Genomic DNA, 13,205 nt, shown 5'->3' with positions numbered 1-13,205 from the left:
TACATATCAAAACTGAATATGCAGTACAACTGTGTTATCACATTGTATAGCTTTTACACAGGAAATCCAATCTTGGCATGTATGCCTTCTAGCCACTGGGGCTGGATTCCCTCACTATCCAAACTAGAGATGAAGAAGCAATAGGTAACAAAATAATTTATTCACCCTTCTTTTCTTGTTTTTAAATCACCTACAAATCACTTAGAAAACTCCCCATATAATCCCTGGCTTTAAATTACTCACAAATTTCTTCTAATAAACAGTATTTTAGCTTGCAGAATATTTGAACATGGGATTCAAGGTACTCAGCATCTTTGCAAACAAAGACTGTTCTGGCTAAATAATTTAGTTGTCTCAGTTCCAGAAACCTGATTCAATTTCTTTTGAGTTGTACGACCCTCTTATGGTACCGTATGCGTCATAAACAATTTCCCCTCGCTGGCTGCTTGTTAGAGACTGGCTGTGCCTGCCGAGGGAGACTGACCCAGCACTGCCTGTTACTTGCCCTCAAGCTGACTCCAGTAAATAGGTGGGAAACCACTTCTCTGCTCCGAGGGAATACCTGTGTGCCAGTGTGTACACCAGTAAGAAAGTGCCCTGAATCAGCCATAGGGAATATGCTTCTCACTTGTCAAAGTAAAAGATGAAATCAGGACACATTTAATCCAGCCAAATAAGTGGTTAGACTCCTGCACACCACATTGGATAAACTCACAAAATAAAAACTAAAATTAAAAAGCGCATTTCTAGACTGCAGTTATGGATAAGGACCTCACCTAGCCCCTGCAAGATCAGCAGCACAGTTGGCTGCCAAATACAGTCCAAACCTCGCTCAGGCTGTTCACCCTGAGCACCTCTTTTCCCCATTCAAGGTGGATGAGCTCACCTTCTCTGGGCCAGCCCGTGGGGTCCTGTGGGCACCTCTCTCAGGTTCCCTGCGCATCGGAGCTCAGGCCAGAACTGATCCCACTGGGTCCACAGAGGGGTCAAGAATCCTTCCTTCTTGTCCCTGTTTCTAGGAATACAAATGTACATGTGCCAAGCCGGCCACATCTCGTCCTCTCAACTCACCTGCTAGTGACGGTTCTTCTGATATGGAAGATTGCCAAACTGTCATTTCTGTCGGATTCCTTAGTAAGAATACTCTTTCTGGCTTCAGTTCTTCCTGCAAGTCACAACAGGCTCAAGGTCATGCTTAACTGGATACACCATGAGAACAGTTTTATACAAACATCTTATTAGACCTAGGACTTCTTACATGAAGTCAGCTTCTATTTGAAACCACACATCCCATTTTGGAGCTTCACTGACAGTCATTGCATGTATACCACTTTTCTAAGTTATCCCAAACTATCAGCCATTGCATTCTATCAGGATTTTTGTCTTCAACGGTTAAAAAAACCCCAATCACTTTCTTAAAATTATTCTGCTTGGACATAGTCAGTGATCATCTGACAGCACAAGTGAGGAGAAATAGGCCTCTAAGATTCACTTTGTGCTGAATTACAATGTTCAATATATTAAAAAAAAATTCCTCAAATGGAAATTTGAAATCTGTCAGTTTCTTATTTTCTTGTATCTTCTTTGTTTCTTCTTTTTGATAAATTCTGCAATTCACAAGGTAAGGGTTCTCCAAAGTGTTCCATCCAGCCAAAATCTTCCTGAGGGCCTTTAGATATGCAGTCCCACAGAACAGATCGTGAATATCAGGCAGCATGATGTGAAATCCAAATCTCACAATTAAATATATCACTGAAAAATTATTTTCTGCAAGTATCTGAAATATCTAATTGAAAATTTGCTTTTGGAAATATTCATGAAAGTTAATTTCAAGTGCTTGTATGCTCATAGAGAGCAAATTCCCAAAGAGTCATAGGTATGATCAATTTGGAGTTCATTTCTGAATTTAAATGAATATTCATAGACATTTTTAACTATTCCTTTAACTTCAATACAGACTCATCAGCACTCATTTGCACCTAGTTTTTATTACTGCAAATCAGAATTAAAAACATTGAAATCAAGTTATGTCTGAAAAATACTTAAAAACCACAATTACACCAGCCTTTCTTGTCTTCAGAATAGAACAAATCTACCTTCCTTTTTCTAGCTTCCTTTTCTATTAAAATTTGAGAATGATATGTGAAATTTTGAAGTTATTGTTCTGCTGTCAGCTAAAGCCATTTATATGCTTTGATAATAAACATTCCTTTACATAATGGTGTCTCCTCCTCCCAAATCCTTAAAAATTACTCATCTGCAATACTTTTTTTCCCATTTCCTTGATTTCAATTTAAATGGAGTTTATAAAACTCTTATAAAATTGTCTATTTCAGGCTGATTTCAAATGTTACCAAGTTGAATATTAAAAATTCTTCCACTTATGAAAAAAATCGACCATATCAAGTAGAAGAAGGAAGATATTTTAGACAAGTTTAAGCAATTGGAGATCAATGAGTTATCGAACCATTTTCCTAAAGAGTAGCAATAATCACACTTAGTCAGGTTACTTACAAGCTTCAGGTTCTCATGTGACTGAAGAACTTGTGGATATGATATTAAAGTAAAATTGTATTGTTGAAAATCTGTAGTCATGGAACTTTCTTTTTTTCCACATCTTATGATTTATTCTTTCTCAGGTTAAGGCTGAGCTCCGCAGTTTCTCATTTTATTTGTCTCCAAATTTATCTGGAAACGCTGGGATGACCCTTGAAGCTGTTTAGAAAGATGTGACTGTATTAAAGGTCATATTTTCAGATATTCTAGGAGATTTAGAAGTATAAAGGTCTGTCGATCTATAGGATTCAAAATGTCTTAGTCATTTCTAAAAAGGGCATAAATCTGGGACTGTTTGGCTCTTTTGACTGTCTTCCTAACACTACATTGTCAGAGCAACACGCAACGACAAACTGAGTTGCATCACAAAAGCTAAAAATTATATTAGAGCTAATCAAGTTTGTGCTCTATGATGTCAACCATAAGCCTTTTCAAAAAGCCAACAATGAGCCTGATGACCATCATTCTTGAAGAGTAACCAATCTGTTCTTCATCCTTTCCCCTGGAAAACTGGAGAGATGTAGAATAGTGTCTCTTAAGAACAATTCCTCCCATGCCATAGCACCTTCTGATTGTTACAAATGACATATTTGCAGTTATTGGTTGGATTTATATGGAGCTAATTGATTTGCTACAAAAGAATACCCTGGGAAGTATTTGCAACAAATGAGAAATCTAAAGAAAAAACAAATTTTTCTTAGATTATCCTAACATCTAAAATCAATATTTTTCTCCCTACTTATTTTCTTCAGTACCCAGCTGCTGGGCATGTTTTACACAAGGCAAAGTGAAAGTCTTGGCTTTGAAGTCACAGAAAACTCACTGGCCAAGTGCATCAGTAATTCATGGAAATACACATGAAGGCATATACGGAGAACTGGTACAGATCAGAGGAACGGCAGAAGCTGCTGTATCAGCTCAGCTTCATTTATTAAGAGGAATTGACAAGATACTCTGTATTGGAGTCTTGAATATATTACTTACAGAATAACAGGTCAAACTTTATTAGAAATTTCTGTTGCTGCCTTTTGCAGATGGAAAGGTCTTACTGCAGGTGGATCATTTATCTCCCCTGAGATAAGACATTCTCATTCCATCCAGCCTGATCACTCTTCACCTTTATTTCTTAGATGATATTCACTCTCATTGCAATAATCACTAATTATCTACAATTCTGAAAATACAATCAAAACATGATATTTCCTTAAATCCTTGCCTATTATTACAATACTGAGATAGTCATAAACCTCCTATGCTAATTGATTAGTTGAGATACATCATAGTGGTGGAAACTGGTTTAACATAGGTTTTAATTCCAACTGCAGAATTCTGCAGCATTCTTTCCCATTCAGCAAAAATAATTTTTGTCCTTGTCCTCTTTGCTTTCTCATTCACCCCACAGTCATTTACTCAACAATGCAGCTGTGAAGATTGCAGTAGCTGTTAGTCTACATGAAGAAACTGTTACACTCACACCAAATAGATGATATGCAAATATACCATTGTGATTCATCTATTTCTTTAGGTTAATTTATATTTTAATGAATTTTATCACTGGGAATTGAAGTACTTTAACTTCAGAAATAGAGCTTGTTGAAAACCTTTTACTGAAATACATAATTTTCAAGCAGGTTTTCAGCCAACTCAAATCATTGTCGAGATCCTTTATTTAGGAACCAACACTTCAATAAATAAGACAGAGATACAACTTTTGTATAATAACCCATCATTTTGTATACAGAGTATGGGGATAGAAGAGGAAGCCGTGCCCACTGTGACAGATAGCCAAGCTATTTCTGAGGTGTAATGCAGTTATGAACCACAATTTGAAAACTATTCTAAAATGACTTTGACTTTGTTTTGTTGCAGGAGTAGCTTTTTTCAGAAGATAATTTAAAGTAATTTAAAAGATGCCATCCAGATTGAATAGACAAGTTCTAGTCATAATTGGGAAATAAGCTAGGGTTGGCTCACATGTTGGACGGAGGTAGGAACGGTCTGATGGGAACACTCACAAGGTGGAAGTGGTCGATGTTCCAGCCTGGCATCACCTGAGATGATCTGAGGAAGACCACCTGTATTAAAACTCGCACAGATCTGAAAGTACTGTAAAATGAACATAGACTTTACATTAGCACGTGACACAGCATTTTAGCGGAAAAATCCAAACTCACTTGGTGAAGTAAATTCAGGCAGTAATGAAATTGCTTTGGGAAGGGGTGTAAACCTTGCCCATGCTGGGTGTGACACTGACTAGCCAGTGCCTTCTGAATTCATTCAGAAGCTTAAAGGCATTCATTTTCCCTACAGAAAAGCACTGAATTTGAATTTTACCTTGGCTGAATATAGTCCGACATCTGAAAAATCTAGATTTTCTGTTGGCAACACTTAGTTACAGGAAATATGAGCTTTTAAAGAACCCCCCTGCACAACAGACATTTTGGAGCTCTGGTTCATTAGCTGGGGATTAATGAGCTCACTGATGCTGGAAAGCCTGTGCTGTCATGGTCAAGCTAGAGTCATGCATGGTGGCAATTGTTGGCTTTTTAAATAGATTACTTCAGTTTGGATGGAAAGAACATGCAGATTCAAGATCACAATCAGGAGGATAGGGAAAGACAGAATGAGATTAAGAGAAATATCACTAGAAAACCTCACACGCTGAAAACAATGGCAGTAAACTCACAATGACAGAACAATCATTTATGTCATACCAGTTTCAGAGAACATCTATTTAAAAGGTGTAATCAGATCCATTTATGGCCAGGACTAAAAAAATATGGAAACTGTGAAAGTGAATACAAATACATCCTTTGCTGTCTTTTAAGCCAGTGGCATAGCTTTACCCAATTAGAATGAAATCCATCTTATAAGAAATATCTAATTAGATATGGTAAACTTATTTTATTTTAAAAGAAAGACATTGATGACTCCTAATTATACACATACATGTTCTCTAAGTAAATTAGTTATTGTCTAAGCCATTATGCCCAACATGTCCTTATACAACAGTGGCATCTAGTGGCCAGTGGTCAGGCTCCGCTCCAGTTGGAAGAGGGAGATGGTCAGAGGAGTAATAACAAACACAATCGGGTTTTTTGTTTTTTTAATAGATCACATTATTTCACATAACAAAATACTTCATGGTTTATTATGTTCGTGTTAATTATAGGCCTTTCAGCATGCTCACAGAAGGCATGAACGGACTGATATTTGGACACTGGGAGAGGAAAGGGAAAGCCTATCTGCTGTCAGTCCAGTGAAAAGTAGGGCTGTGCCAGGTTCTTTCTGCCATGTTAGCAACACTGACATGTTTAGTCTCTTTCTGTACCTCCAGATTTGTTCCCTGGAGTCCTTTTGGTCCAGGTTTATCATTCAAGCTGGAGGAAGTTTTTCTGTCAACTGCACATTAGACAGGGAGCTGATCCTAGTGGATCCATGAAGGGAGCTGATCCTGGTGGGTCCATGCTGTCATACAGCCCTGGCTGCCCCACAGCTGCACCCTGCTGGCAGCACAGGGGGAACAGAACCCCCCCAGCCACCCCGTGCACAACTGAGGCAATTTAGATCAATTTGTGCATTCAAGTCCGCAGCTCCCCGCATTGAGCTGTTCTGCCCCATGCCTTACACCTCTGTTGGAGTCAAGAAAGTCTTTTGCAAGTCACTTTGCTTCCTATTAGCCAGCCAACTGCACACGGGTGAGAATACAGCAGCATGTGCTGCCTCTGACTGCAGTACTAGAGACAAACCACCCAATGGAATAAATAATTACATTTTACAGACCTGAATCCTGGAAATACTGGTAATTAATGAGAAACAGAAAAAAATTATGTGATGACAACATGCCCTAAAAGCAATGCATCACCACAGCCCTGAATAACCTGTCATCATCAGCTGAGCCATGCATCTACCAGTAAATCTTATTTTATAAAAAATAAGAACTTTATGTTCTAGAACTAGTTGGAAGTTCTGGATAACAACACTGTGAGTGTACAGCCTTGCAAGGGACACCTACCACAGCATTCAGTGAAAGCCATGTTTTAAAAATTAGATGCCTCTGAGATCCAATACTGATCATAACAGTCAGACATGCAAACCCAGATAGTATTTCTCATCTCCTCGCAGTAACAGGCTACTCCTATTCCCAGAAAAGCCTGATACCAACAATCCTGACAAATCAGACATCATCAAATTGTCAGATTGGCAAGCTGTGATGTTTGACATAACCAAATAAAATTCAGATTCCACCTCAATTCACAAGAATGCAGAACTATTTCTGAGAGTCTTCAAATATATTCCTGGAAGAATTGAGGTCCTATTTCTTGACACATAAATATCATAATTTGCATTCATTAAAAGACTGGATTAATTTGGAAGGTCTTTTTTAGTGTGTTCTTGAAAAAAAAATCCCGATACATTATACACAGATTTTCAGCATCCACTAATTACAACTAGTATTGTCTCATACTTAATTTTCCCTGATCAATGACATTATGGAAATAAAGAAAAACAGACAGAAAATCTTGTAGAAATCAGCTGCTTTGTTAAGTTTTTTTGAAGGTAAAAGATAAATCAAGGATCGTATTTTATGCACCAAACCTGATCTCTAACCGGTCTGGGATTTCCCCTGTTCCCTGCTGCTGGGTCCCACTTACCCAGCTTTTTCTTTCAATTCAGCCGTCCTGAGAAAGGCTGCACTAAGTCAGCATTCTTTGACTGAATTGTTCCAGTGATCAATAGAGAAAGGACAATGATTTATTTATAAAGCAGCAATGCAGCACTGCAAGAATTAGTTCTCTTCTGGAAATGTTTCCCATTTTACACATTTTGTACATAAAAGAACGCACAATAAACTTCAGCATGAATTACAGTGCAAACTACATTTTAACTGTACCCCTTCATTTGTTTCTCTTTTGGAAGTATTGTGTGGTTTTGTTGTTTGGCGGGGTTTTTTTGGGGGGGTGGAGGGTGTTATTATTTATTTATTTAAAGCTTGTTGGATATTGATTCAGCAGGGAACAGGTAATAACCATATCAATTTTCTCACAGTAAGATGTACTGGTAGAAAAACAATTTTATAACTAAACAGAAATTACTGATCTATTGGCTATTATGAGCTATTCTATTATAAATAGATTATATAGCTGATATATATAGATAACATAAGCAAGATCTGTATTTTAGATATGCTTCAACTAACACAGGCAGTATTGCTGAAAGCAAAAGGTCCACATCAGCAGTATAATATACTAGAAATGCATATTTTGCATAGGAAATGGGATATGTGTCTCCAAGTTCCTTATTATATTGATTATTACATTTGGGAGAAATAACATTGAGTATTATTATGGCAGCTTGAGAAATAGCAATGTATCTGAATCTGCAAAAAATACAGCTCATAACAATCCAGGCACACACTCAGTGTTTCAGAAAAAGTAAATGCAATAGAAAGTATGTTTTACATCTTCAAGAAGAGATTTTTTCCCCCTTTTTGGGTTGCATGTTTCTTCATAATCATCATTTTGCAATATAATGTCAGAATAAAGCACAAAAGAGAATTTTTTTCCAACAATTGGAATTGCCATGGCAACACCCCAGATCTCAGATAAAGTTTGGTCCTGTACTGATAGTCACATTAGCATTTGTTTTTGTGCTAAGCGCAATACTGCATGTGAAAATCACCTCGGTCTCTCTAGTTATGTATAAGAAAATGTAATTTGATTATTTCAGAAATGTGAACGATATAATTTTGACAGCTCCATAGAAAGCTTCATCTTTAAAATCACGTTTTTGAAATTACACAAATCATCAGAAGAAAATTAGGCACGGATATCAAAATTAGGAGCAGTTGTTTGCATCCCTAGTCTCAATTATGCTGAATTTGAATAACTGTCCACTGTCCCCTTTCTAGCAGCTCTTAACTTTCCCAAACATATTGATCTTCAGTCTTTGTATGCACATACATATAAAAAAACCTGATGAATTTAAGTGACGCCTTCAAGCTACTAAAGAATCAAAGGAGACTATTTTTCCCAGACACCTTTACAAGGATAATTTCCTTGCAAAGAATCAGTTGAAGATAAAGACAGACATTTCTTTTCTGACACTCAAAAATCCTATCCAAACTATAAGGAAATGAGAATCCTCTAAATTACAAATATTCTAACTGGTAAATCTACGCATCTATAGAACATATACATGTCAACATACTTAGGATATATTCAGGAGGTTTTTATCCTGTAAGATTACTCTGCAGGCTTGTAGAACAACCTACCAGAAACAAAACACAGAGGGAGAACCATGACCATTCAAGCTGCAACCTGATTCCTCCCCAAGCAGAAAACAAAACCAGAATATACTTTCTATCAAAACAGCATACAGTTCAGATTTCAATTACTCATTTTCTCAAACAGTGTAGAGCCAAATGGTATGTTTCAAAAAAGCAAGATGGAAATACCTAGGAGATAACCATAATTTTCCCAAATAAACTGGCTAACAAGGAGTGCCAAATCACTTACTATGAATTTTAACAGTTCTGATGACAAAATAAATAGTACAGAACACAAGATGAGACTGAAATTCTGTTACAAAAATAAGATATTTCAGAAAGATTTGATTCTACATGATTGGGAAAATGATGAAGCATAAAAACAAAACAATACAAGGATGTGGTCTTGGTATACTCAAGCTGGTACCACATGCTCTGTAATAAATACAATAAAGAATATACTACACAACGTTTCCAGCTGGAGAGGGAGTAACTCAAACACAAGACCCATGTCTCCTTTCTCTTTAAGGGACAGACAGGTAAACAACATTGGCTGGGAAAGGATCTTCCGGAAGCCTGACATTAAACAAGGCACTCATGGCTGTCGCTGGAAAGATCCTAAATTCTAACATTTTATGAGTTTACAGGGTCTGTTTGAAATCCAAGCTGGTGTTTGAAGTGCTACTGTTCTATTCATATTACAGATAGAACTTCACGGGTCCAGGATGATAAGCTTAGCTCCTCAAATGAAAAATAGGACAAGCACCAAACTGTATTTAAGGGCAGAATAAGATAATGACCAAAAGCACAAAACAATGAAAATTAAAAGCCTGAGACCAGATGCTGTTGGCTGTTGTGGGGCTCAGTTTCCAAGCACCCAGAAGAACTTTTAAGTCCCTATTTCCTCGCCCCAAGGAAGTTTAATGTACCCAAGAGGTGTACATTACTCTTTATTGGGAATCTCGATGCCTTGACACAACAGCATCCTACCCTGACACACAAGTCCTTAGAGTTAGGTGAGGACTTCGCCACTTTTAAGAGCAACAGCCTTGACAGTTGCAAAGCCCTTGGCAGGTAAATTCCACATGTCCCAGATGAGGCCCCGACAAGCCAGGAACACATGCTGCACTAGAGTCACATATACGTGATTCCCTTTTAGTATTTACTGGGGGATACTAGGAAAGAGAAAGGAACATTTTGCTACAATTCTTCAACATTGTTTAACTTTTTTCTTTATCATATTGATTTCTACCTGGCAGAACAGGCTGTGAGCTTTGTGATCCAGCAATAATCATTTGGGTTTACCTCTGCTTTAATGCACAAATTCTAAACTAAGAGACCTTTCCCACAGAAAAGGCAAAATATTCTGTTAATGCACGTCATCTTTCACTCTCCCAAGTAAGATGTTTATGTTGTAAGGGTAATAACTGGGATCTTTTTGAAGACATAGGAATACTTTGAATCAGCTTTTCATACTTCACATTGTTAGGCATGAATAATTACTACCTATGATGTGAGGCAAAAAAGTTAGAAAACTGGGAGGGAGATGGGAAGAAGGGACAGAAGCAGTGAGACTACACCACTGAGCATCTGTTTTTCTCTCACTTTTTCTTGCTGCCCTACAATTTTTCTAGTAGCTCCTGTTGGAAGGGAATAATACATAGGTAGCTGTGTCACTGGTGGCTCTATCTACAACCATGCAGTTGTGATTTTATTATGCAGTGTTGTGTTCTAGTAGCTATTTGAAAGCATTATTGAAATATCCCATTGCACATTACGATGACTCTTGTACCAGTAACTAAAGATGTAGTCCCCAGGAAGTGCCATTTGTTTCTGTGGAGCACAGCTGCACTACAGGAAAAAGCCTGGGGCACCCACAGCAGCAATAGGGAAGCAAAGGGAATCAGCAGCTTCTGTCTGACTTGAAATAGGAGTCATCTCCTTTAAAGTATTTATTTGCAAACACCTTGCACAATTACATTTTAGAGGAGTCTCCATTTGGTTTATTCTTAATTATTTTTTTCTTCAGGTGTTTTGATTATTTTGCTAATCTTTTCCTTTGCAAATAAGCCTATTCCTTGTAAAAAAGTCTGGCAGTTCTTTTTTTAGCATCCAATATGTCCATACATGGAGGTTACACATTGAAAAATGTATGCTGCTTTTCTATTTGTTCTTGTGTTCTAATGGAGGAAAAACAGCAAGTCTTTGAAATGTCTTTCTTCCTATGCAAAAAATTTAGTTCTCTTTTTTTTTTTTGCATTTTAGAAAAACATTCTGAAATGACAATTGGAAGCAGTAGTTACTGAAAACCCTTTCAAAGAGGTTTACAACAGCTACTGTATATAATTATTTCTGTAGAGAGGCACAAAAAGGATACAATAAAATTCAAGCCAATTCCAAACTCTTCACCTCTTCCTAAAAATCAGGACTACATTTCTGATGACTCCTAATTTAGTAGGTTGGACTAGGAATCTACTTCTCATGCTGTCAAAGCTGTGTGTTGTGATCTGAAACAGGTCACTTAATCTATATCCGCTGTTTTCCTTCTTCCTTCCTTAGCTGTCTAATTTATACAGTGAAATATCAGGACAGACTACAACATTGCTGCCGACACAGCTCATAGAAAAATGAGGCATGATCTTTAAAATACAGTATTCATTATAACACTGGCATTGGAAATGCTTTACTCTTTTACAATGCAAATAAGTACATCCTAGTTATGGAGGTTACGTGTACAGATGTCACAGAAGGACATTTAAAGGCAGGCAAATATATGAAAAAAACAGAAGAATCTGAATGGAGATTAAATTTCATGGGGTAAAAATCTGATCATGAAGGACACTTTCTGCACAGTGCATAATGGAGGGTATGGTGTATTCATTTAAATTCCTCAAATGTGTACATTTTCAGTGTGCACCATTTCATAAATTAGAAAAGAAATTTGGATGTCAGAGTTTCCATAAATAACAAAAATCATCAAGATGCATTTTTCTCATACTTTTTTCTTTTTATCTGATTTATAATTTTTTAATTTCCTTTGTGTGATCTCAAGATATTAAAGTCCAAACCACCTAGCTATATCACTGGCAAAATAAGTCATATGTCATGCTCAATTTTTAGAGTCATTAGCTATCTGCAGACATCGTCTTATGCAGTGGAGTTAAAAAACCTAAAGAGAGAAAGACAGAATATATCTGAGGGTAAAAAGCCTTTGTGGGTGTTGATGGAAGTATATGGAAGAAACCAGCAAGAACAGTGGATAATGGAAGATTGGTAGTGCAGGTAGTGGGCTTATCTATATGACAAATTGATGAAGAATGAGGAGGAAAACTATGTTGATTTAATGCTGGCAATTTGAAGCATAGGCTGCACAGCTGTTTCAGACAGAAATACCAAGATAAATTCAGAAGCAACCCCTGCTCTGACAGATTAATAAAAGACCAGGAATTATTTGAGCTTCTTAGAGAGAGGGATCACTAAAGAGCCCTTCGAATACCCGAGATATTGCACATAAGAATAAAAGAATAGCTCATCCAGCCCTTGCCTGTCTGTTATCAAGAATATGCTTTAAACTGAGAGTCAAGCTTTTCTAGCAGACATGAAAAAAATACATATTAGAAGTCAAAAAGTAAAGAATAAAGCGAACACCTGCTGTTGATACAATTTTAGGGAAAAAAAGTCATTGGCAGAACCTTCAAACAGGACACCTAAAAAAAGGCTTACCTAAAATAAAAAAAAAAAGAAAAAAAAAGCCAGACAGGGTCTTCTGTTTCAACTTATGTTTCTTAAACTCATTACTAGAAATAGGAACATTTATCCAGGTAAAGGGAAGACATAGGCTTTTTACACTTTGAAAATAAGACAAACCAGCTCCATGTAAACATTTTCACCACTGCTGTAGGCATGCCTGTGAATGCTAAGCCCTTCATTCTCTGGTCAAAAATGAAAGGCCATCTTTCCCTGGTGCTGCCACGTGTAATACGTGTCCTGCATGCTCACTGCTAACAGTGCAAGTCTACATAGTCATTATAAAATATATTTTAGCACATTTTACTAAACAGTCAGCCATGTCTCTTAGCTGGATTTCTGAGGGAAAGTTTGATTTACAGGAATTTTGGCCAGTTCCAGACAATCCAGCACTCTCAGAAAGGTTACACTGCATCAGCAGCTTCCCCTGCTCTGCTCCAAAACCTCTTGAAAAAATAACACAAATTAATTTACAAACCTAAAGATCAGAGCTGAGAGTTAGTTCTATGTTGGGAGAGAAGCTTGTATGGAAGAATACTTAAGAAGTGTTAAGACTGCAAGATAGCATTGAAAAAAAAAGTAAGTAGCTTTGGTATCCCTCCCCTCCTCCCTCAAAAGAAGGGAATACTTCTTT

This window comes from Neopelma chrysocephalum, unplaced genomic scaffold (assembly GCF_003984885.1).
Source record: "Neopelma chrysocephalum unplaced genomic scaffold, ASM398488v2 Primary Assembly neopelma1_97222, whole genome shotgun sequence".
NCBI classification, from domain to species: Eukaryota; Metazoa; Chordata; class Aves; order Passeriformes; family Pipridae; genus Neopelma; species Neopelma chrysocephalum.
Note: the sequence above shows the minus strand (reverse complement) of the source record.